Genomic DNA, 24,692 nt, shown 5'->3' on the forward strand with positions numbered 1-24,692 from the left:
GATTTAAACAGCAGCTCTGGTGCCTGCCCAAACTGGGGAAGGGCACACTCTGCCCTAATGGATGCACCAACACCTGGGAGAGCCTCTGCTCCCCGGACCCCTGCACCACAGAGACCTGCAGCATAAACCCCAGGGGACTACCTTGCAATGGAGAAAAACATCTTGAAAAACTCGAAGGAGAAAAAGTATGAGAGCAAAAATCACCTGTGGTGCTTCTGAGACCTTCATTCCTCAATCCTCACCCTCAACAACATCCCCAAGGCAGTGGCTGTTCCCAGCCCTCCCACCAGCACTCCGACAGGGGCGGGTATTGCCATCCCTAAATTAATCTCATGGAGTTAATTATTTTGGCAGTCCACTGCAATCTTCCTGAGGAACATCTGGAAGCTTCTGTCTTAGCAACAACTGCATGAAATTTTCTAAGACAAAATCCAGGTACTTCTCTGGCCCTGGGGCTTTCTCCCGTTCTTTGCTGAATGCGCAACGGCTCAAAGATCACAAGGGTTCAGAAATCTAAATATAGGGATTATGTGACCCTATTACAAAACTGTGCTACACAATAAAAATAGACCCAAAAGGGAGTTTTAAACAGCATTTATGCTAAAAATTACTTCTTTCTCAGAGACTCTGAAATACCTGCAAACCAAAAGTGACCTGCATCTTGCATTGGTTGTATTTTATTCATGAGGGGCAGAGCACTTGAGAGAAGCAATGAAGCAGTGTCAGAAACACACATCCAAGCCTTGCTTTATTGCTGTGCTTGATGACAGATATGCAGATGGGTTTGTAGCTGAGCAGAAAGCTGCATCTACATATGCTGGGACAAGATTTCTCCAGCTGACCTGCTGCACCACAGCATTCAACTAATCTTTATCCATGATACATCTGTAGGGCAGGAAAGTATCAGTGGCCTTCTTTAGAAGATGAGGAATCAAGGCTCATTTTAGCTAATGCTTGCTCAAAAAAGTTGATGTTCAAGACTTTTGAAGCAAAATTATTGTCTAAATAATATATATGGTCCTCAGATGATGAGGGCTACAATGAACAGAAGTACTGTCCTTGCCTGCAGATCCTTCCTCAACGTAAGGAATATCTTGGCACCATTGTGCCAACAAGCAGATTTGGAAGCTGAGAGAGCTCCTACCCAAGGAATAAAGCAGTACAGGGAGGAGGCAAAGACATTCCATCCAGCTTGGCCTGAACTCTGACAGTGCACCTGCTTTTTATGCCATTAAAAACTGACCTCACTCCACAAAGCATTTCTTCAGCCAGGTTTCCCAAGGGAACAAAGCCTACATGATCACCATGTACTTTCTGCACCCTGCCCCACCTGCATCTTTTGAATCCCTTGGATTAATGGGAGCAGAGAGCTCCCAGAGACATGAGTTCTCACGGCATTAACTGGGGCTTGCCCCACTGGAGGCCTCCAAACCCAGTGGATCAGCTGTGTCCCAGAGCCAGCTGGGTCCAAGCACAGCAGCAGCTCCAGGCTGAGCCCAGCACAGCCCAGGGGCACACAGGCAGCTCAGGCACTTCCATGGACCTCAGCACTGGAGAACCTGGAGAAGCAACCCATTCTGCTGGGGGGAAGGGTGGAGGAGCCAGAGGAACAGATTATAGATTGGTTCTGATAAACTCAAGCCTTTAATGATCTACCCACACACTCGAGTTCGATCTGGCATTGACAAATTGAAGCTTTTAATGATGTGCCCACACATTTGAGTTGGCCACTCCTCTTCTACAACTTTCACAAAAATAGCATGCTGGGTTAAAGACACAGAAACTCTAATACTGCTACAACATGAGCAAAACCCTTGATCAAGGGTTTATGGCAAACCTTCTTCTGCAAAAGATTTTTTGAAAGGGCCTCCAATACAGCCCTCTAACACAGACCCTCTTCACTGCCCTGCTCCCAGATGGATTCTCCGAAGGCTACAGCTCGATAAGGGGCAATGAGATGCAGCAGCTTTAGCATAACTGAAGTACAAAGTCAATCAAACCTTGAAACAGGAATCTGGGCTTCATTAATTCCAGCAATCACAACGTTTTTATTATCACTGTATTAATCAGAATAGGAAACCTATTAATCTGCCCCCAACAAAAATTAATCTTCGTAATATTGAGCAGATTTGAAAGACAAGTTTTAATATTTCACTATTTAAATCTCAAAGGCAGAGGCACACAGCTCAGACGATTGGGCACATCACTGTGGACTCCATCTCATCAGCATGAGGTCCCCTACCTTTCCCTCTCTGTGCATCTCCACCCTGGGGTCCAGCAGCTCCTGGGGCTTTTGAAGGAATCCAGAGCATCATTTCCTACATTAAACGTCAAAAGGAGCAGCAGTGCCTGATGCACTGAAGAGCAGTGAAGAGTTTTCATTGTAAAGGAACAGCACCACAGCCAGCAGTGCCTGGGTGGCACAGGCTGGACATGCCACCCACACCAAGGGCTGTCTGGGTGTGAGGAGCTCTGCAAAGGGCAGGACACACCTGGGAGGCAGCAGAGGCATCCCTGTGTGCACAGGCAATGAAAAGAGGTGCAGTGGGAGAGAACAGCAAGCGGCTGCCAAACAAGAAAGTATCTGAAATTCCTGTGCTCCACCGGAGCGAGTCAGGGACGGCTACACAGACCTGGGCAGGTGACCTGCACCAACACCCCCAAAGCTGCAAAACATCCCCCCAACACCACACAGGACATCAGAACAGAGCCCAGTTTAAAGGAGAAAACAGGTGGCAGAGAAGTCCTTACAAAATGATGGCAAGGAGCAGGACGAGTCAGAAAGGGAAATAAAGACGAATGGCAAATGTGACTGCAAAAGGAGGAGAACCATCCAAAGCACCTCCACAAACCCATGCCCTGCCTGGGAAGGGTGACATGGATGAACACATGGCTGCAGCTCCTTTTGCTTTTCTTCCATCACCATCCTGCTATGGCACTTGTTGATGGACAGATGATTGTGCTACTTGGCCAAATTTCCATAAAAGCAGCTTTCACCAACACATGAATGCATCCCCACACGCACTGACACACACCTCGGGACTGTCTCTGGCACAAGCCAGGCCTGATCAAAGGCAGAACTTCAATCATCTCACACACGACTCGTGTCAGGCTGTTTACTGACTGCACTGCAGCTACAGAACCCTGTTTTAGCTAATGATTTCTCAAAGCCATGTTGCACAAAAGAAAACAGGTTCAACTTGTACATCAGTGCCTAAGAGACTGCTCCAAACCAGACAACTGCATGAAAAGTTGTGCCCATGTATACATATATACAAAACTGTTTTTAAGTGACTGTTTTAAATTAGAATAAATCTGTGTTCCACCAATTAAGCTTTGAATGCACGGCTGATATCGCTCGCTATTTTAAACAAGCGGCATAATAAACGCAAAAATTCAAATATTTTAGAGAAAATACTTGGAGAGTTGAGACATTAATTTTGCCATATACAATCTGTTTCACAGGGATTTAAAAAGCTTTATTGCCACCCTGGGTACATTGGAATAAAGATGAAACACCATCCTTTCCTATTTACATATTAAAAAATACGTGCCTTCTTGGTACAGATTACCAGGCTTGCTGATACATGACTCTGTTAAAAACAATACAGCCTGTCCAGAAAATCCAAAGCCACAAACTAGAAGTGTCCTTGCACTCTAACAGATTCCAAAAGGAAATAAAATGTACTGCTGGCTTGTTTATCCTCCCCTCTGGCAAGTGTCCTGGGGGAGTGAGGCCAGAGGAGCTCCCCAGGGCTCTGCCTAACCATGGAGCTGTTTATCAGCCACCAGAACCAGCAGCAAAATAAAGGGAGTAAGATCAGACAGGAAAGCCTTGGGATCTCAGGATGTCTACATCCAGGTGGGAAAAAAAAAAAAAAAAAAAGAAAAAAGAAACAAAAGTGACTGCCAAAAACCAATAAAACAAAATATACTCCCTCAAAAAAAAAACCTAACATCCATTTCTTATTTCTACTTAATATATTTTGATTGCAGCTTGAGATGATCAGCTAAAATGTTTCAATACAGACAATTTTTTTCTCCAAAATAAATAACCCTTTTTCTTTTTCCTCCTTTTTTCCTCTTTTTTTTCCCCCTTTAAATAAACTGCATTAGAAACACATGTCCAAAGCATCCCTGAAAAGACCACAAAGTCTGCTTGCAAGGGGAACCTCTCTGCACCAAGTGGTAACATTTGTTCTCCCCTTTCAGCTGGGATCCACCTCAACTTTTTGATGTTGGTTGGAGCTTTTATTTGCAAATAGAGCAGAGCTGCCTGGGATGGAGGGCTCCTCCAGAGCATGCCATGTGGCCTGCACAGATGTTCCTTTTATTCCCGTGTCCCACAAGGCTCCGAGGCTCGCCGGTGTTAAACAGATTACGCAAGTAGAACACTTGATTTTGCATGTCCCCCTTTTTTTTCCAACAGTTGTCTAATTTACTCAACTCATTCTGCCCCCTCCTTGTCCCTCACAATCACTATAGAGAACACAGAAAAATGCAGCTGAAGCAAGGAAGTTTTTCCTTCAGGAGCAGAATATACAGGAATGCTCAGCATCCGCAAACAAGGCAGAAATGCTGAAGCACAAAACTTACTGGGACAGTAAAGTAACCAGCTCATTAGCCAGGTTGTGCTAAAGAAACTTCATTATATCCCAGCAGCATCAGTGGCTGCAAGTATCATAATCTCTCACCCTTATTTATATGTCCAAATGAGAAATGAACTTTTTCCAAAAAAATAAAAAATAAAAAAAATCTAACACTAATTATGGGTGCTAAGCATTCGAAAATCCTTGAAAATCTGGCCTTCAACTCGGTCACAAAGAAGGGGCTTAATTTCCCGGCTGTCAGGCATCCCAATCAACAACTGAAGTCAATGGGATCTACACGGCACCTTATTAAAAAAAAAAAACCAACAAAAAAACAACAGAGCCTAAGAGGCCCATTAAGGAACTGCAGCTCCAGGGAGAGAACCTCACTGCTGAACCCAGCAGCAATACACAGCTTTTGTGCTCCAGCCACTTTGCCCTCATGCTTAATTTGATTAATCATTTTGGTATTATCCCCAATTAGAAAAGTGTCTAACAGAAAAAAAATAAATTTTAAAAAAAAAATGGTTTAAGCCTAAGGAACGGAAGCTACTGAACACAAAATGAGTTGGGACTTCTGGCATTTACTAAGGATACAAAATTGAAACTAAAAATTGAGGACAAATACAAAGGCATTGGTGTTTCATCCAGACTGTGGATTATGATTTTTTTTTTTTATTTTTTTTTTTTTTTTAATAAACTGAAACTGAATTCCAGATGTTGAAAGTTGGGAAGTAAAAACTGCTTTAGCTGTAAAAACACAGAAAGGTGAGACAAAAAATTCTGCTGAAATATAATGAATCTTAGGGATGAAAGCAAAGCTCATGCACCCCCTCACCAGAAGAGGGCTGGGACAGGGATTTTTGCACTCTGTGTGCCAAGCCAGGTAGCAGCACAGGGGTTTGCCCTGAGTTTCCTTTTAATAATGGACAGACTAGAGCAGGAATCCCTGGGAATTCCTGCAGCAGAAAGGGGAACAAGCCTCCCCAGCAGTTCTGCCGTGTGGCAGAAGTTGTGAACCCACGGGACCTGTGGGCACCCAGACCTGGCTCTTCACAGCCACAGGTGGCACCTGGCAACTCCACCTGCGCAGCAACACCAGGGCAGGCAGCACTTGTGGATGCCATGGACACAAATTTGTACATCCCAAAAAGACACACAGACCCAGCTTTTCTTCAACCAGAGTCCAAATCAACCCTGACACAGCAGAGCCACGTCTGAGGCTGCACGGTTCCTTCAGCATCCAAACACAATCCAAATCCAGACCCGCATGACTAGTTCTCGGTTTATTTTATGGGCTTGATCACCACCAACACTCAAGGATTTTGAAAGCAGAATTCAAGGCAGTAATTTGAGATCACTGGTTTTGCCTCTGTTTGTTTCCATCACAGCATCCACAACGCTACAGATGAACACAGAACATTCAGAATATCCCATAGCATCCCACCAACTCCTTCCCAGAAGTGACTGAGTCTCGCCCCAAAATTCAGGAACAGCAGCAAATGTTTGGATTCTGATAAGAAGGAGAATATTCATCAGCATACTTCACTAGTGATGCAGTCACAACTTGCAAAGTTAGTCACAGAAATATGACTGAACTTGTCTGCTACCACACAACAAAGTACCGTCTAGTGGTTAAAATCGGAGGACATGATTCAGGAATGCAAGCCTTTTCAAAGAAGAACTAAAACACATGATTAAGTGCTGTTGAAGTCAATAGGCTGATTCAGAGACCAACTTCTGGAGCGATGGATAATACTCCCCACATTGCCATATGGCTCTCAGTCAAACTTCCTAGAAGCATTTGCTAATACCAGGTTCCACCACAGCTTTTGGGAGGCCTGCTTTTCCTTTGCCCTTTTTTTTTCCCCCCTTTTTCTTTTTTTAAACCTATGTCTGGGATAATTTTCACCCACTCTGAAGATCCTCCAGGCTCCCACTGACTGGGACAGAATGTGCAGCCATGATTACTGCAGGGTAGTGCAGATGCATGCAACAACTAATAGTCTCAAATGCAAAATTATCTACATATATAAATGAATGCAAGAACGTATTATATAAATATATGCTATATAAAATAATAAATGAAAATCTTTTATAATCCAAAGGCATTTTTTGTGGTGTTTAGTGAAAGGCACGCAAGCTTGTTACAGTGATGAAATCCAGCACAAGCATCTTGGCCAGCCGAGGGATCTTTGCAAACAATCCCAATCCCACCTCAGAACCCGCTTCCTTTACGATTTCACTTCTCCTGCCAGCTCCCCGCTCACTGCTGCACTAAAATGTTCTGTGGCAGGTTTGCTACTCTGCTAATCTATTTTGTGCACAGACAGCAGCCCCTTGTCACAGCTTCCTGCAGGGTGGTGACACCAGCACGGCCACCACATCCGACCCCTCCGGCAGCACTGCTGCCCCACGCCGAGCCAAGCCCATCCAGAGGGTCACCAGGCTTCCTGGGAACGCCATCCGACAGCACCTCCAGCTCCCCAGCCTGCCCCAAGCCTGCCAACACAAACACGCAGCAAACCAAACCCTTTAGCAGGATAAATGGCTACCCAGCACTGCTCAAGCTACATTTACAGCAACTCCGCTGCAGATTGTATTTATGGGATGGGAAATGAAGGGGAAGACCACTGGCAGAGCCACCCACCGACTTTCATGTCCTCCCCCATGCACACGATTGAAACAATCCACTAATTTTGTACATTTCCTAATCCTTGAAAAGGTTGAAAACTTCCTCTTTACGTTTAGTAACGGGAAAGAAGAAAGAAAACAAAAGCCCAAGGAATTCTCGCTGGCTTTTGGAAACATTTCACAGATAAGGCGTAACATCATTTTTTAAGCAGTTTGAAAACACCCTATTACTGCCTACAATTAAATAAATGTAACCACAGCCTAAGCTGGCCCTCCCGGCCATCTGTCTTTAAGGCAATGGGGAAAGAAGAGGCGCTACAACGTGCAGTACTTTTTCTGGCTTTTAAAGTGTTTCTCCTTATTCAATATCTAAATTAAATCAAATGGAGTATACTAAGTAAGCCCATAAGACACAGCGCATGATGCAAGAGTCTTAAAATCCTTATCTACTGAGCACTCCAGCTTAAAGGCTGATGTTTTATGTTCCCCTGCAGCGCACGGGGATCCTGCTGGCTTGGCCAGACTAGGAAAATAAGCTTTGAATGACCAAATGCAACTGCAACTCGAAAAGTAGGAACCAAACCAGACACAACAAACCACAGAGCAGCCGCCCCAGCCCGGCCTGGGCTCACCCAGCACTGCCATTCCCTCGCGGCAGCACTGGCTTCACCTTCCCTGGCTGCTGGGAAAGATGCTCAGGAGCCCAAACCCACGAGAGGGGCCGCTCATCACGAGGTTTTCAGCCCGGGATGCTCGGGGTGAGGAAGGCAGGAAGCCGGAGCGCGCTGGCGGAGGCACAGACGCGTGGAGTTGTGCGAATCTGCTGAATTCCAAAGTTATGAATTCCCTGAGTTTAAGCGATTCTGCCCGTGAGCCAAAATCCACAGTCCTGTCTGGATGCTCCCCCTGCAGGTCCTGGGGCAGGGGAACCCACCCCACCGCGCACCCACAGGCCCCGTGGACAGGGCATTTTGGGTCATTTTCTGCCCCTGAGCATCCTGCAGACAGCTCACAGGACATCATTCCCTGATGGTGTTTCATCTCTATTCCAGTGCCAGCCCAGGGTGGCAACAATGCTTTTCAAATCCCTGTGAAACAGATTGTATATGGCAAATCTAATGTCTAAATTAATGTCTCAAATCTCCAAGTATTCTCTCTAAAATATTTGATTTTTTTGTGTTTGTTAAGCTGCTTGTTTAAAATAGCAAGCCACATCGGCTGTGCATTCAAAGCTTATTCTAATATTATTTTATTAATAATTTATTTATTCTAATTTAGAACAGCCACTTAAAACCAGTTTTGTATACATGGGAACAACTTTTCCTGACCTCACTGATCCTGGGAAAGAAATGGGTGTTCCTCCAGGCTCGTGCATCTGAATCTACCTCCCATGGCAGAAGCAGGGAGCACCAAGTACTGCAGGGCCTATAAATCCCAACTTCCAGTAACATGAAAATAAAACCAGAGTTCAAGTAGAACTCCACCATCTATACTCTGAGTTTTTATCTGTTGTATTTGTGTCTGAATGCATGTCATTAAAGCATAACTACACATGAAACATCATTTTACTTGTCCAATAAAAGGGACATTTGCCACAAGTAAGAGTTAAGCAGCTCAAATATTAAAATGGGAATAAAACTATTGCTGACATCAATGGTATAAATTAATACTAGTAGTTGATTAAGTCCAGATGTATTCTCAGACTTTTATTCTAAGACTGGGACTTTTTCATTAAATTTGTGTTACTAAATAATATAACTGACTAAAGTCCTTAGCTCTACCAGATCAATCACTTTAGGTTTTTTTCTTAACTCATCTGCCCTACATTTGGCACACCTGCCCACAGAAACAAACCACACATTCTACCTTATTTCCTCCACAGAAAAGCTCTGTAACTTCCACCACATCTACTAAGTATGTTTGGAGGTCAAACTTCACATCTCTTCCTTCAGGCTTTTTTTTCCCCCCTTTGTTACATTTCAACTTGTAAGTGCCAGAAGACTTTTTCAAAGATGAATAAAAAAAACAAAAACCCAAAAAACAACACAAAACCAAGACTTTCTGAGGAGAAAAAAAATGCAAAAATCACATTTCCTCTGGACCAGACATCACAGCTTGAAAAGGAAGAAAGAGAGAGAAAAAGAGAGCGAGCTAGTTCATGCTGCAGAGCAGCCGCTGGGCTGGAGCTGTGACGACAGCACTGGGACATCCTCAAATCCACCCAGCATTCCAATAATGCAAAGCAAAGCACTGCCACCAGTGCAGCCAATCCAGGGGCATCCCAACCCTATGGCCAGAATGTACCTATCTGTTAAAAAGAGATAAGCTGAATTTTAAACCCTGGTGGTTGTTTTTTAAATCTTCTAAAATCAACAGGAACTCAGCGCACAGCTCTCCAGCAGCACTTGGAAAAACTGAGTTCACAGCACCGAGGGCACAGGGGGAAGCCTGGCCTTAGCCAACATCCTTTGGCATGAAGAGATTGCCTGACATCAGCAGAAGGGATCAAACCACGCTCTGAGAAGTTCCTTAGAGACGCAATATAAAAAGCCCAAGTAATATTAAAGTAATAGCGACTGATTCACGCTAATAAGGGCTAAGGAGGACAGAGAGGGAGGGAAAAAAAAGGAAAAAAGAAAAGAGACACCAGCCTACAGCAGCAGTCAAAAGAAAAGTAACTTCAGGGCCCAAACCAATGGAATTTTAAAAAAAATTGAAACAATTTCATAAAACAACACTACTACAAGCCCACCCAAAGCAGCAAGAAGCCATTTTTACCATTTTAATCAAATACAAAGCTGATACACTAACTTAAAGGATCAAGACAAAATAAGATATGTGGGACGGCAATCTGAATGCCAAGTTTTACCCATGTGAGTTCAGTTATAAATGCTCGGAAAATGTGATTCCCTGACTTAGAAATAGCAGCTGTAGCATTCAAAGGTTCTCCAGTAATTACTGGAATGCTCACTGAAAAACTAGACAGAAGCTAACATCTTACTTACATTAAATACACATTCACCACAAATTAAAAGAGCCACAGAAAAGGGGAAAAAAACAACAAAAAATAACAAAACCAGAAAACAATCAGGCGAGCAGATGTTCAAAAAAAGAAGGGGGAAAAATGACAGGAGAGAGCCAGATGCTCATTTCTGGTGGTTGTCACAGTGCAACAAAGGTATCCCACACCAGCAGCCCGCCCAAGTCACCGGGGCTCAACAGCCAAAGGGAGTCAGATTGTCACCTCTACGTCTGTAAGTGGTAATTTCATCCCAGATACTGCAATAACACGCTGCCTTAAAATCTCCGAAATGCTGCCTAGTCATCTGAGACAGGAGTAAAACAAGCAGCAACGCCAAGTGGAGTTGTCTGCTACTGCCTGAGGGACTCCTGGGTTTAGCAGCCGGGCTGGCATAAGGATTGTATTATCGAGGAGTGCCCTGCACTGCTTTATTAAGTGCCAGTGAAGTGTCTATTGCATTCAGTGCCTGGGAAATACGGTGAGAAACGTCAACCACCAACCACCAAACTACAAATTAAGCTACTTGACCAATCTGCGCTCATTATCAGCCGCTGGCCCTGGAAATAAACCGCTCTGGGAGCAAGGGGCTGGTGACGTTAGCAGAGACGGGGGAGAGAACCTCTCTGCAGCGAACAGAAAACCCCAGGACACGCTGGTAGGAGCAGCGAGTCCACACCCAGGCTTTGGAAGGAGGTACCCAGAGAGAAGTTATCTGCAAAATGTGCATCACACTCTCCTGGCTCTCTTCACACCTCCCCCTTCGCATCCCCACTCCCATGCACCTTCGCGTCTATTCCCACACTTCTCTCGCTACCCACATCCTGAACATATTTATGTTGTAAACATCCATTTGGAAGCGCTCGGTGAGCCTGTGGCACACAGAAGGATGCTGCTCTGAGCTTCAGGAGGCAGCCGGCTCGCCATGACCCCTCTCTCCCTCTCCCAGCAGCACAGGAGGAAAAAGAATTACTTGGCCCTCACACTTATCTTTTATCCACTCAGGATCCAGATTATTGCCTAATAAAACTTCACAGCAAAGCTATTAAAAATTAAAGGGATATCTCCCTTCCTACATAATGATTTGTCACAAGCCAGACCTAAATCAGGATTGATGAGGTTCATGGTGCCCTCCTTCTTTTTTTCTTTTTAAATTTGGCAGAATTTCCTGATTTTTTTATTTATTTTTTTTTTTTGCAGCCCTTCTCACTCCTTACTGACACAACATTTCTACTTCAGTGCTCCAGACCTTACTTCTTCATCAAGATGAAGTAAGAGGCGAAAGGCAGCTGAGCCAGCAGAAATGTTCCCACTGTCCTTCAGGAAACAGAGAAGAGTCCAAGTAGTTGGTATGATTCAGAACTAGTGGTAGGAAAAGGACAAACCAGATTACAGCAACAGAGGACTCCATCCAAAACCTGCATCCAAAGAGACTCCTGCTAACATATGGTGGAAATGTGACTTTTTGCAAATATCCTCCGCAGAAGCCAATTCCTCTCCTCCACCCAAGCCACATCCAATAGCTCTAGTAGAGCGAGCTGTTACTTACACGTATTAGTCAGGATAGGCATCAGCCACGATACCAATTTTAATCCATCTAGCTAATGAGGAATCTGCCATCTAGTTAACATGCTCAGACCCTCCAAAGAAATTAAAATCCACTTATTTAGGCTCCTCTCTCACTGAGCACTACCCTGGGCTGCTTTACCCAGTCATCGTGTCCTGCGCTCCCTCCGCAGCACCGGCACCGCTCGGCTCCACCAATACAAAGGAGAAGCACCTGAAGAAGAATTGCACTGAAAAGACAGAACTCGGAAAGAATGCGTTAGCAACTTCAATCCAAATATAAAATGCATTTAAAGGTCATAATTTGCATAACTACATCTCATGTGTTTTGTTGTGCGGGGTTGTTTTTTTTTTCTTTTTTAAATTGCTCTATCCTGGAAGGTGCCGAGCGCTGCTGCTTCTCATTTAAAGTTTTGACAACTCTTAGGGCTGTTTGGTGCTTGGCAGAAGCAGCCCTGCAAGGCATCCTAGGACCATGCTAACAGGTACATAGCATTAATAAAAAAAAGACCTTTTCAAAACACAGACTAATGGAAGGAGACACACGGCACCGTTATCATGTGAGAACATGGCTGGGCTGACACAGGAGTTTCACTTTCTTGTGATGCAGTCTTGATAGTGATTTCAGGAAAACAACAAGATGCAACCAGTTGTAACAGGAAAAATTCAAAGTGCCCCAACAACTGTCATAGGTTTTTAAAATCCTTTTATTCACTCGGATCTGCTGCTCCAATCTGCATCCAACAAGGATACTACACTGATCCCCTAAACCTTCATCTCCAAACCCAGACCCAGTCCCATGAGAAGTGCCATATATTTTCTTTGAAAGGATTGTAACTGGAAGAGTAGCAGGTATGAGGAATGCCCTCTTCAACCGAAAGTGGAGATGCTGGTACATTCAGCTCTTGCTTCCTGCACGAAATTAATTACAACGGCCAATCTGTGCTGCTGCTTAGTCTGCAGGGGAAAAGATGAAATAGCTAAATTGATATCACAGCAAAGGAACGGCTCATCACAGCAATGTCTGCAGCTGAAGTGGAATTCTGCCTTTGCCTGAGCTACAGAAGGGAACTCTAGAGATGGCTGAAAACTGTGGCTACAAGCCTGCAGCTCCCCCAGCTTGTACAAATGTGCTTGCAGAGATCAGTGTGCTCAGCGTTGGGTTCAGAGGCTGAATGCAGCTCTATCACCATTAGCACCTGACTGAGGATTGACACAAACCACACACCACCTACAAAGGCACTGCACAGACCCAAGCGTGTGGGAAATGCAGGCTTCCCCAAAACCCTCTGTAACATCTCAGATGGTTTCCCACATTAAAAAAAAAGAAAAAAAAAAGATCAAGGTTGCAGTATCTGTGTTAAATGGGATCTTTCATTTCCATGGCATCTGCTTGCATTCCTTTTGAAAGTTAAGAAATATTCTGTTTATTCTGGATTGGGCACAAGATCTTTCTCCAAAAGCAAGTTTTTCCCAGTGCAGGACCCAGTGTCCAACCATTAACCCAGCTTTGCCATGTTCACCACTAAACCATGTCCTTAAGCACTACAACCACACATTTTCTGAACACTTCCAGGGATGGTGGCTCTACCACCTCTCCAGGCAGACTGTTCAGTGCCTGACCATCCTTTCAGGGAAGAAACTTTTCATAATATCCAAACTACACTTCCCTGGCACAACCTGACACCGTTTGCTCTTGAACTGATAACACTTTTCTTATAACCATCAACCCTAAGACACGCACCTGGTAAGAGCTGCTGCTTTTCCAGCACTGACCCCCGCAGCCTCCCCACCCTGCTGGCTCCCAGGGAAGGAAGCTGAAGCTCCCCACTCCTGGTCCTGTTTATCAGGGATCTTCACAGGCCCCAGGACAAGAGATGGCTCCATCCAGTGAAGCAACATTAAGTGAGAAGGGGAGCAGGGACAGTCCAAACTCTCCAGAGCGTTCTGGCAGGAGCAGATCCACTCACAGCCTCAGGCATAGTGAGGAAAACCCACAGGCTCCCATCGCTGCAAGGCGTGCTTTGCTGTGTGCTCTTGTTTGTTTGTTTTGAAATATTCTGGCAGTGGAAACAGAGTCACTGTTTTGTTTTTCTCCCCCACATATGCTATATAATTTTGTCTCTAGCACTCGCTTCTTGCTTACTCAGTTGCCTATAGTCTGCCTCTCTCAGAGGAATGCTAGCTGTCTTTGTCCCCAAACTGCATCCTGATCCAACTGCTTTGTGTCATCCCACCAGCCCTGCTCAGGGAGCGACGATCAAAATATTTGCGCTAGGATGCAATGCAGAGAGATGGGCATGTAAGTTATTTCAGAGCAAAGCTGACCCACAAGGCTGAAGGGTGCGCAGAAGTGTTTTGGCTACTGAACTCAGGAAACACGGCATGAAAAGAGGGAGTAGTGCTACAAACAATACCAAGGCTTTGTTTGTGCCAGATACACTGCTAAGAAAATACCACATTTCAGCTCCACAACACGGCCAGCCCCCCTGCAAATGACTGCACAACATGACCACGCTTCCAGCAACATTTAAATATGGCCAATAAATTAATACAGGACATCCCAACTGGCCACGGGTCACAGTCATCAACAAGTAGGTCAAATTAATTCTGGAAGGCTGTGAGAGGCACATAAAATAGTGTGAGGCAGCAGTCCCAGGCAGGGATGAAGCAATCCCCACTTCAACTCATCCAAAAGCACTGACACAAGCCCAGGTGCCAAAGGGATGCAGGACGAAGCCATTCCCAGTCTACGCAACTCGCCTGCCATCTCTGCAAGTTACAATTAACTTCCCAGACAAAACGCAAATACATTAAAAAAATACCCAAGCCAATTAAGACACAAGTGTTTAAAGACATGAGTAGTAATTACAAATGTATTATTCATACCTAATTTACAAGATGAACTTCTTTCAGTAAAATATTAAACTGTTTACATGCATTCAGGAAGACAATTTCCCAACCCTGCGTGTCCTGCTCTGGAGCGGCGACTATTGCTATGCAACAACTCCACAGACTTACAGTGTACACTATGGAGTAATCAGAAAATGTTTGACCTCAGATATCTACTTGACCCCACAGAAATGCAGACTCGCTCGCTATAAAATCCTAAACAATGGGGCAGACAAGGTCAGAGGGTCAAAGCAAGTATTAACAGGTCATTGTGCAACCCACTTGGGAGCAATTACTTCTGGTCACGGCTAAGTGGACACTTGATTGAATACCACTAAGACAGCTCACATCCCACAGATAACAATCCTCACAGCGATTAAGAATTAAAGCCCCCATGATTCAGCCTTTATTACTCAAATGAACCTAACTATTCCATAAAAAACTCTTGGTATATGCATGATGCAAGGTCTAAATTGAAATGCCACCTCATTAAACAATAATATCTAATTTTATCTAAATGAATTTTCATGAAAGTACGCCACACAGCTCAGGAATTTTTAAAATGAATTATCACAAGTGATACATAATTTCACCAAAACTGCTGCAGGAAAAAAAAAATTAGCTTCAGGGATGATAGGGAAACATCTATGCTGAATGAAAATTGCACTTTTCTGCAAGCAGAAAGGGTAAAAGGGGGCTTCAGGGCTTCTGCCAGACAATAGAGGCAGATTTTAATCAAATCAACACCCTTCTGCTATGTCAGGTATGCTCACCCTACCCCAGCCAACAGCAGCACTGAAACACGTGTCGAGAATCACTGCACACACAGGCCACCTTCAGAAATGGGGATGTCTGTCCCCTGCACACAGCCCCTAAAATTGGGGTTTATTATCATAAACTGTTGAAAGAGCCACCCTTGACTGACTGTTAACTGGCCTCTATTACCTCAGCTGAAAACCTCACCTTCCTGAGGGTGAAAACCCTGCTCCAACACCTGAGAGCCATTTAAGAGCTCCTAATTATTTTACAAAAATGAGCAGCACAGATAAGATGACTGCTTTAAAAGGGCTTCCATCAGGAATCATTGAAAGAAAAAGAAAAAAAGGTAAGTGAATTTCATTTGTAGCCTATTCATTTATGGATTCCACGAGCACAGGTGGCAGGACCCGCTGCCATATTGGTAAAAGCAAAAAAAAACAAAGCCATCACCCAAAGGTGCTCACAGCCTCATTTCTAAGGCTTCATACGTGACTTTTTCCAAAGCCTGTCTGTCCTTCAGACCCCACATGTCCAGGGAGTTCTTGGAATACCCTGAATACCTCCTTGCTACGGCTATGCCTTCCATAGGAGGACCAAAAAACCCCAAAAGCCAAAAAAAAAAAAGCCCCAATACAAAACACTAAAAACAGACACATTTTCCAAGCTAACTAGTCCAGCATAAACCCGTGGAAAGGAACAGCTTGCCTAGATGCTGGTTGTTGACCAGAGCACGTGGAAGGCTGGGTAAGGCCATCAGGGAAGCGATGCTAACACAAATTTGGGCCCTTCTGGGGATGAGCTCCTGTGCCCCTTCCCTGCTCCGCCCCAGCAGCAAAGCCAGCGCCTCGGGATATTCAAGAGCACTGCATATGCAGACACTCGGATGTGCAAAATTATGCATGCATGTTTGGAGGCCATTTTAGAGCCCGGCTCATGAGTCATACAGAAAGTAGATCAGGAGAAAAAGAGAAGTTAAAAAATGCATCTTTTTGTATTCTTGCTACTGCAGGGGCTTTGCTTCCCCCCCCCCCCCCTTTTCTTTAATATTGGAACTCTTTGGGTCTTTGTCCTGTAGCTGTTGGAAAATTGTGAGTTAAACCAGGAGTCTTTTACATTAATGTTAATGCCGTGATAGTCAGCTGATAACATTTCAGATATGCAGAATCCAAGCCTGTCAGGCTGGTGTTCACCACTGTTGATTATTGCACAGGAGCACACGAGGAATGAAAAGCTGTGTGGTTGCTTCTCCCTTGTCCTGCTGCCAGCGAGGTGTAATAATGCTATTATGAAAAGCAAACAGGGATGAACTCTGCTCAAACGGTGAAGCCTGAGCTGAGAAATCAATTCCTGCATTAGTCGTGGCCCTACAACGGAGTAATGCTGTCACAAAGTTCATCGAGCCCTCAAGATCCTCACCCTGGCTTAGCATATTGTGCATATTTCATTGGCACTGAATATTCATATTGTGGCAGTTTCTGGAGACCAACTAAAGCTGTCACTGTGGGGAAAAAGCAGCCCTGGAGTTCAGCCACCAGCTGGAGATTCCATCAGGAGGTCCATGCTTGGTTTTCCTCTCTTCCATGGACTTTCTGCCCACTTGCACATGCCCTGTACCTCTGCTTGCCCAGCTCTAGGGTAAGGATCTGGTATTCTCCTCCTACCCCGCAGGGGACAATGTGTGACAGACCCCAGTGCCCTGATCCACTGGCAGACAGTGCTGTCAGGTGTTATAAAAGCACACTGCAGATGAGAGTCCAAAAATAAGATCTATTCTCTAAGACAGGCCCCTTCATACCCGACAGGGCTGTAAGTGGGAAACAGAAGCGCTGCCAGCAGACAGGGACTATTTGAGCTTTGTGGCACTGATGCACTGAAGAGGTACTGATGGCTCTGGGATACAGGAAAGTGGTTAAATTGGGGAAAAAATGAAGAGAGCTGGGAAAAACTTGGTCTCTGCAAGGCAGAACAAAGCCATGAAGGGATGCAAAAGCAGTCTGAAGTCAGAGTGGTTCTTTGCAGCCACTAACCCAGTGGTTGTCATGATGGACAAAGCTTTGGAAATAAAGACACACATTTGGAAAAGGAAAAAAAAAAAAAAGATGAGGCAAGAAGATACAAGAGAACTCACTGTGAGCTGCAGTTGAGTCAGAGAAGGGCAGGATTGTGAGACATTAAACAGGGAAAACCAACTGGTCTCACCACCTCGGAATCATGGGGGAATCACTCACCACGGATTCCTTGACTATGCTGTGCAGCATGTAGTCCCTTCCCATTTCCTAATGCTCTCCAAACCACTTAAGCATACCATACATAAAACACAAAGCTGAGTTATTACAGTCAGCCAGGCCAAAATCTGTGGAGTGGTTCAATGACTCTCTGACATGCTTCTGATGAGGAAGGTGAATGAATTGGAGAAGTCACACCTAAGTGAGCAAGGACAGTGGTGCCTCAGAGCACCAGACACTGCACAGGGGATGATACCTGGTATGAATCTGGGCACAAAAATCATTTTCAGGGCTCTATTTTTTTTCTATTTGCTGATTTGTTTGTATGTCCAGGAATTTCTTCTTGAATTATTAAGTGCTGGACTATTCCCTGATCTTTTTCTGCATGCTGCACTGTAGGCCACCTCCTGTCCACCCCATCCTCTCCCCTGCACCATCACTTGGCAAGGAATTCAGCACCTAGTAAAAATGAAACATTCAGCAGAACAACCCTGATTAAAGTTTGGAAACCCACTCCCTACCTGGAGTTACTTCTGGGGTAGGGGAGAACACCACCCTGCCTGCATGCTTCAGCTGCACTACCCAGGAAATACCATGTACTGAAACTGGTCTGAACAGTCACTTCCACACACCCTGTGCTGAGGACTGCACCCAAGCTGGACTCTGTAAGCACAGCCCTGTTGTCAGCTAACTCACATGTGAGTTTTTCAGAGAAAATATTGCACTTTTGTAGAAGAACCCACTTGATTTTAACCTCCTTCATCTGCCAGTGCAGACTTGGAACTCGAGCAACAGGGCACATAGGGGTGACACATGGGTATGTCCAAATTCACCAGGGGTGAGCAGTGACACATTTGTTTCCCTCCCCTTGTTTAGCAACTGGAAAAATCATTGCAAAGGAGGTCGTGTCCCAAACCCATGGCTGGAGGTGAATGATCCACACAGGATTGCTGCAGAGGAAGGAAATCAAGAAGGAAATGGCTGGGCCAGATAAAATCCCCAGTCTGCCCTCTTGTCAAACAGGAGGTTTCTGCTTCAGGAACAGATGGGAAGAGAATCCACTCCATGGCTAAGCCAGAGGAGGTAGAGGAGCCTGAAATAAAGTCCCTTTGACTTCAGCTCTGTGTCTCTGACAGCCTGACTCAGTCATGGACCGAGCAGATAACAGGCGACCATTCATCAGCTCAGCCAACACACAAAGGCAAGAATTTCCCTTCTTAAAGAGATTTAATGATAGAGCTTTAGAAACTGGTTAAAGGAAAGAGACTGAGAGTGAACACACTGGGGATGAGACCCAGTGGGTTACTATTAATATTTCCCTGAAGCAGACAAGCCAGTTTGCAGCATTGGAAGGACACAATTCCAAGAGCTAGGCACACTTTTCAAGCAAAACAATTAGAGCTGAGTTCAGAGAAAAGTTTTTCCACCAATCTAGTCAAATGGACTACTGACTTCTTTTTTTTCAATCTCAAACAGAAAAAGCTGACCATGAATGCTTGTCTTCCTTGGTATACTGAGAAAAAAAAAATATACAACTAACCAGCTGGCTGGGGATGTCAGCCAATTCTCTGTCCAGGAAAGATTTTTTTTTTCTTCTCACATCTTCCTTTGAAAATTGAAAATTAAACAATGTTCCATAAGGACAGTCAGAGAGGAAGCCTGCAAGTGCTACCACACTCATCACCCAGAGCTGCATCCTCTTGTGCCAGTGGATCCTTCCAAAACACACCCCACCTCTGCCATCCTGCCCGCAAAGGGCTGCAGATGCTGTGCCTTTTCTAGGGTGAAGCAGTTGGGAGCAGAGAAAAGCAGCTTTCAGCTCTGCAGCTTTTTTCCTGTTCAGCTCCCTGCAACACTTGCCTTCCTTTTTGGTACAGAATACTTCAGTTGCCTGGAGCTATTCTAGTTTATACTGGGCATTCATAGCAGAAGCCCAACATCTCTTGCTATTTTTGCTCATGGCTACCTAGGCAAGCAGCTCCTGTGCTACTGAGAAGCACCTTCTTAATGAAGCAACTATGAGATCAATGTTGTATGACTTCCAAAAGCAAAACAGTTTACAATTAGCTGAAGGTCTGGTATTTGACAGTTTTTTATGGCTCTTTTACAACTGTTTGCAAATCTTTTCTTCCTTTAAATTATTCTGAAAAGTGTTAGGGGAAAGCCAAAAGTTATTTTGTGCAAGCATGTGTCTACTTGTGTGAATCCAAAAGTCTTTTTAATTTAAAACCACCATTACAAACGCCTGTATTTACATGATAGTTGTTTATGTAATGCTCTAAAGAAAATCTAAATGGAGCACAGAAGCCAATGCTAATGCAGAAGATGGTGGGAGTTAATGAACATGCTCCTGGGGCAGTCCAGAAGATGGCAAGACTTACAGCCTGTGCCATAAGGATTCAACAAAAAGACTGCATCTCTCAAAAAAAAACTTCTGATACAACCTCCATGCGTGCATAACCTGTCATTTTTAGGCTCCTCATCTGGATTCCTGTGATGTTCAGGACCTCTGTTCACATATTAGTCCAGCATAAAAAAAAAAAAAAAAGAAAGTCAGATTTATAAGCACACCACCCCCAAAATTCAATCCTTCTCTTGAGATTTAAAGCATTTCAATAAATGAAAGCAAACGCAGAAATTAAACTCAGAAGTCTCTGTTCAAGCAGGTCTTTTCTGACTCCACGCCTCTCCTCCTTTCATTCATGGCATGTGAACCTTTTAGTACTCCTGAATCCAAGTCACAAGTCTGGAACAATCTGACTTCCAAAGCGGGGCAGCAGCCCAGGTCTTGGCTCCCCAACAGCACGACACAGCCCCCACCTTCACCTCAAAGTATCACCTACTCCAAGTGAAAGCACAAGAGAAAGCATTCACAGATAAAAAGCACGTTCTAGCCTGAGGCCTGTCAGCATGGCACATGCCTAAAGAGAAAAATGAATCTACATGATAGAGACTTGAAATGCAGGTGCCTGGATGGCAACGAGGATTTCCAAAAGGAGGCTTATGTATGGTAAAAGAAAAGAAAAAAGGGATGCTCATTTGCAAGAGAAGGCAGGACAAAAACCAAAGCTACACCTGTAAGAAACAAGTTTCTTTGCCAGGTGCAGTAAGAAGGTTGTACCTTCATTTGAGACTCCAGCCAAAAAGATTAAAGCCATTTCCACCCTCACCCAAATCACCAAGGAGACCAAACCTTCTTCAGCTTTTAACTGCACTGAAGTCAGAACTGAGGGAGGATTGACGAGAACCCTCTCCCAAGCTTCAGATCACTATCGCTGTTCCACAGCATCCTCCCTGCTCCCCCTGCTCCCTGCCCCTCTCCCAGGGGATGCAGCAGCTCCCAGCCAGCACCACACACAGCTGGGGCAGCATCTTGCTGGACAAGACACCCTGATCGATGCCAGCTTTCCCTCGATATCGTGCCCATGGTTTGGCAACACCGTGCCCACAATCCAGACTGACGGCATGCAAGATCCTACATCTTCCAGGGGAAGCTGAGCTCCAGCTCACAAAGTGCCTCCAGCAATGGGGAACTCTACCAAGTTATGTACTCTTATGCAAGTCTGGGGTTTTTTAAACACCTGAAGAAAAAAAGAAGAGAGAGAAATCAGTCCAGTAATCCTTGTTGATTATACTCACAGTAATTATACTTGTGTTATGCCAACAGCATCTTCAGTCTTGAGATTGGAGATAGCTCCACCGCCTCACGGATGAAACAAAACCACAGGTTTTAAGCCACTAGAAAAAGGACAGTAGGCGTGGAAGGTGTTTTGGGGATGCAGGACAAGCAGAGCAGCTGGATGCTGCTGCTATCTGTAAAACCACTCCGCTCCTACCTGGGGCAGAAAGCATAGCCCAAACTCTGCTCTATCAATGCCTTCCATGACAGCAGAGCAGTGAAGGTGCAAGGACACAGCAGACCAGACCAGGGGCCACAAGTCCAAGCCAAGATGAAGATGACAGCCTGCCAGAATGATCAGACAAGGTTCTCGCAGACCTGAGCAAAACAAGGCATTTCATGCAGGTTCAACCCCTTTGCTCTGGGGAGCTGCTGTGTCCCCCAGGGCAGGCAGGCCCTCTGAGCCCAGGCAGGTGCCAGGCAGCTGGGACCTGTCTGTGCCTGGCATCATGTGTGCCACCACTGGGGGATGGACACAGCCCTGTGCCACCCAGCCCCTCTGCTCCTGCTTCTTCCAAGCTGAGCAAAAATGTAAGAACAACAAAACCCTCATCCCCACTTACCTCTCTGTGCAGCCAGGTGTTGGTAGAGTTACTAAACTTGTAAAATCTATTTTTTTTCCTCCTAGATGAAGGCTTTACATTCACATCAATAAAGAAATGCCCAAGGTCTAGAGGACTTGATCCAAGAGCTACCATCCTCCAGTCCTTACAGGAAGAATGTCCAACTTCCTAAATATTTGAATACATATCTTACAATATAAGTACATTGTGTGGGATGAGAGAGAACAGTCACCACATCACAGTTTGCTCAGCTGGATCTGGCCCAGCTGTGGGATCACCAGTGAGCAACAGATAAATTTCAGTCCTGTTCTGACACTGGTTCCTCCTGTTGCTTTTGGCGTGTTGCTTAACACCCAGCATGTCCAAGTTTCATCACTTTATATATATACATACATAGATCTATGTATACATACATACTGTAGAAACCATATTTATTCAACCTCCTACAATGTTCAAGAAAGCACTGAATTATGCTAAAGCAGTTGAAAGTGAGGAGCTCTATCTGAGACCGAGATCAGGAGCCTGGAGAGAACAAGCAGTGATTTCACATCAGGCTGCAGAGCTCTGGAGCGAGCAGCCATCACCAGCCTTTGAAAATCAGGACCCTTTTGAGAGAGCTTAAAGACGGGTGAAAAAACACTCAAGATCTTTGGAGGGGAAAAAAAATAAATATATATATAGATATATGATCAGAAGACACCACAGCCAACCCAAAGCACTTATGGGGAAACCACTGATTTGCAATTCCAAACCACTTTTCCGCCCGAATCCTCCACTTACTATCTTATCTGATCTTCTCTGAGGGAATCCCCCAAACCATCTCGGCTTCAGAAAGGACCTCTCAAGCTGCACTCTGAGCACTTCTTACCACTACAGGTTTGTGTAAAATGCTGACAAACTAACAGCACTTTTGTCACCTTTTTTTGTAGGTTTTTTTTTTCTTTTTTTTTTTTTTTGGTTTTTTTTGTTTTTTTTGTTCTGGCAAGGTTATTCTTCTCAGGCACCAGGCTCTGCTCTCTTTGCCAAATAAAGGTTGCCATACCCCAGACAGACACACACTTTTACTGGCCACATTAATATTAGCATAAAATACATTTTAAGCTGGACATGATCTGTATGAACACTGTAACAAAAAAAATGCTGCTTTACTGACGTTCAATAAATGCTTTTAAGTGAGCAACCATGGGCAGTTCTGCTTGGTGAATCAAAACCAGGCATGTTCTGCTACAATGGTAAAAAATACTGCTAAGAAACACCTCAAACCCACTGCATCACACCAAGAGGTCATGTTGAAGCAGACTGATGACATTGATCCTTTTTATTAGCAAAACGCCCTACATTAGATGACCTCAGCATTTCACAAGCATTATATTTAAATCCTCCAGCCGTCTCTTAACATGGCAACCTTTTCCCATTCCCACCTTGTAGACAGAAGCACAAAGACATGGAGGACATGGTGTAGCAATAGTTATGAAATAAAAAAGTCTCAAATTTCTGACAGCAAGTTTAAATTTTGAGGCAACATTAATGTCCTTTGTCCAAAAATCTTTTTGCTGAAATCAGTAGGAAAGTAAGAAGGCTCCCTCCCTCTCCCTTTGTTATTCTGTCTTCTTGGAGGGAGAAAAAGAATTAAGAAAATACCTTCAATTTGGAATTAAAATCCTTTCAGCAAACAATTTTTAAGGAACACTGCATGGAAACACACCTTTTTTAAGCTGGGATGTCAAAAGCCCAAAAAAAAGTGTCACAGAATAATGATGCTTTATTTGAACAATCAGTATCAGTCTGTTCTTGGCATTAATTTTGGAAATGGTATAGCTAATATGACAGCTATGATTTGGAGCCTTCAAAAGGCATAAGCTATTGGCATTTTAAATACATTACACACAAACATGCATGCACCCCTACACCCACACTAACTCTGCAGATTTGTTCTGCTCCTGTCTGCTGGCTCTTCAGCGTGTACTCCACAACAGATTGTTTCCTTCCCTCATCCCAGTTTCCTAAGGGGGCTTTACATCAGGCACCCAAATAAAAAGGGTTCAAAGAGACCTGCATCACCAGAGCACACAGCAGAAGGGATCCTCTGCGACTCAGTGGACACAATCAAGCCCTTCAATTAAACTATTACCCAAAAAGGTGTGGGTGGCTTATTACCAAAGACAGCATTTATTTTAAAAAAATGGAGAGTACCATTAGAAACACCTAATATAACTCTTATTAACTTATTTGAATCTAGTTGTGAGCACATTGGGTTTGTAAGTGTCTGCTAACATAGCATTCTGTTTGCCTAAATAAGTTTTCAGTAGGGGAAGCTATAGCTCTCACATTAATATAGGGAACTGAAAAAAAAATCACATATAAACCAATGCTGAGCTTGATTTACCTTTATTGTGTAAGGATTTGCTACAGGCTCTTCAACAACTGCTAACTAATTTTCCATCAAAAAGCACAATTGCTGTACAAATTCCCACTTCAGGCCAAGAGATGGGGATGACGGACTCTCCCCAAATTATAAACCCTCAACGCAATCCCTACAGCACTTCCAGGCCCTCTGGTTTTCCTCATCACTTTTTCCCTTTGCTAGTCCACGTTCTGAACCTTGAGCTTATTCCCCCAGCCGTGCTGCTAAGCAGTAATGCTCTAGCTGGGGAGCATCAAGCGGAGGAAAATTACCATTAGCCAAAAAAAAATTAATCTTAAGAGGCTTAAAAGAAATCTCAGGGAATCAACTCCGATCTCCATGACAAATAATTAGCAAAATAA

The 24,692-nt window shown here is 44.4% G+C and overlaps 1 protein-coding gene across 2 annotated transcripts in view; it reads right to left on the reverse strand.

Moving 5' to 3' along the window:
• Positions 1-24,692, reverse strand: part of FOXP1 (forkhead box P1) — a 379,651-nt gene that overhangs the window by 335,622 nt on the left and 19,337 nt on the right. The window lies entirely within an intron of this gene.

The sequence above is a fragment of the Pseudopodoces humilis genome, chromosome 13, assembly GCF_049639895.1.
Source record: "Pseudopodoces humilis isolate 2021_Gansu_Grassland_sample_001 chromosome 13, ASM4963989v1, whole genome shotgun sequence".
Taxonomy (NCBI): Eukaryota; Metazoa; Chordata; class Aves; order Passeriformes; family Paridae; genus Pseudopodoces; species Pseudopodoces humilis.